Source organism: Bactrocera latifrons, unplaced genomic scaffold (assembly GCF_001853355.1).
Source record: "Bactrocera latifrons isolate USDA-ARS-PBARC rearing strain unplaced genomic scaffold, ASM185335v1 scaffold_233, whole genome shotgun sequence".
NCBI lineage: Eukaryota > Metazoa > Arthropoda > Insecta > Diptera > Tephritidae > Bactrocera > Bactrocera latifrons.
In genome coordinates, this window is record NW_017535886.1 from 167,743 (window position 1) to 170,083 (window position 2,341).

Here is a 2,341-nt window from a genome sequence, read left to right on the forward strand (position 1 = left end):
GTTTTTTGACTATGTTATAGAAAATTTAATATTTGTTATTTTCATTCAAGTATAAAAACATCTCTGAATAATGAAATGTAAAAGAGTTTGTGACTATCACTTATAGAATAGCAAAATCGTCTCAAGTCTCAAAAATTGTCTCTGTCAAATTTAGAGACTTGATACTGTATCACAGTACAGAATCGCACGGATTAATTTATTTCCAATTGCGCAAAGTGGCAGCATTTTTCGAAATATGTATTGGAAATTTTGTACGCCGGCCATATTGTTATTGTGTGTATGAAAGAAAATACTCTAGACACGTGTTTAAAGTCGCAATTTTTTTGTAAAGATTAAAGAAAATTGTTCAAAGAATAAAATATATATCAAAAGTGATTAGTTTAAAGCATTATAAAAGCTTTGAAAGCTATATATATTTGTTTTTTATTGTGTTTAATAAGGTAAGAGTGAAGGAAAGAGAATATAACATAACCTAGTATAATTGGTGAATCCGAACAATAAACCATTTTGTAAACATATTTCTTTTTGTTATCAATATTTACAATAAGTTTGTATTTATTGTAAAAAAGATATTTGAAAAATCTTGTGCAATATAATCAATATCACTTGATCAGGAAAGAAGAACAACTACAATAAGTGGGTGATAAAAGTATACCATAGGTTGTTAACAGAGGTCGGATTGAGGAAATTCAAATACTGCATGTGTGCATTGATAGAAATTTACACGAAGAAACACTACTTAATGTTTAAAATGTGTATAATATCCGTTTAATTGTATAAAATATTGTTTAAATATTCATAAACATTATAACTTTTGTATCAAGCGAATGTCTATTATTTCTTATCGTTTCGTTCGTCGTTGTATAATTATATGGATATTTTTAGTTTGTGGCCATTGATTTAAACGACTCAAACCTGACTATCATAAAATAGCACTACATCTCTCTTGAGCTGCGCACACATCGTTCAATTTAAGACCTTAGTTTATTTACATAATTTTAATCTTAATTATTAATTAGAAAATGTTACATTTTATAATTACATATAATAAATTTTGTTGTGGCGAATGAAATATAGTTTTATTATTTTTATTATAGTTTTTGGGAGATTTATGTCACAAATGGTTTTATAGAAAAAATTTCTAGTTAAATTTACAATGGGGATTTCAAAATCTTCAAATTGAATTACGGTTGTTGCATATATTTTTGGGATAAGTTAAAATATAATTAAATCTTTTAATCTTTGGTTAACTAATATTCTGCTATTTTCATTATATTTGCCCAACAAAAATCGTCTATATACGAAAACGTAAAATTTTTTGAAATCAATAAAATCAAAAATATGTAATTTTCGTAATAAATTATTAGACTGTGCTTTATATGTGAAGGAAGAAATGTAATATGCTTCCTCATCACATATATGTTGTATATGAAGTTTTCGGTACCTCATTGTATTATTGTATAATAAATTGTATATGTAGCATTGTTACATAAATAAATGTGAGTTCTGGTTTGTTTTTTTTTTTTTAATTGAGTTTTTTAATTACTTCATATCTTTTTTCGAACAATTAACCTTTGTTATCCGGTCTCCGTTATAATATAAAGATATAACTTTTTTGTTTTAAAGATAAATAATTAATACTTCCTAAATCCTCCAATTATATTTAGGTTGTGCAATATGTACATGGTTGTTCTTTGTGGACGAGAATACAAAGCTTCTGTGATCAGAAATATCAACAACAGAAGAATGTTGGCAATAAACTATCCTTATGTTGTTGTCCCAATAGATAACATTGCTAAGTTCTTATGTATTTCAGTTTGTGTTTGATTATGTAGTATTCTGGTTGTCTTGTACCCGAAGATTTTAGTTTTAAATGGGAAAAAAGTTGTCGAAATAATTCAATCGAATGTGCAATTTAGATTAAGAAAGTCAAAATATATATCTCAATAAAAAAATTGTAATATTCCTTGATAATAACTTTTGTTAACATTCATAAGATTCGAAGTTTTATATATGCATATTTTAATATATACTGAGCACATTTGGTAATATGTTTTCGTTGGCATCTCGAATGTATAATCTAAAAATACGTTTCTCTCAGTAGGAACTAATTTTTTTCGGTAAAGAATACAATTATACAAAAAGTGGAAACGTATTGGTGTTGAAGTGTGGTAAAAAATATTATCGGAATGATGCTAAAAAGTAGTGATTCAATTTATAGAAGACACGTGATTTTATTTAAGTCATTGCAAAAGTTTCAGAATGTATCTTCACTGCATAAAGTGGATTGTACAAGTATTTTTTTTTATTGTTTTTGCAAAATTTACCTGAAATTAATATA

The 2,341-nt window shown here is 26.0% G+C and overlaps 1 protein-coding gene across 1 annotated transcript in view; it reads left to right on the top strand.

Moving 5' to 3' along the window:
* Positions 1 to 2,154: 2,154 nt before the first annotated feature.
* Positions 2,155 to 2,341, top strand: part of LOC108968932 (A-kinase anchor protein 1, mitochondrial) — a gene marked incomplete in the record, with an annotated part of 4,953 nt that continues 4,766 nt past the window's right edge. Inside the window, 1 exon segment of the mRNA XM_018933296.1 lies at positions 2,155 to 2,306.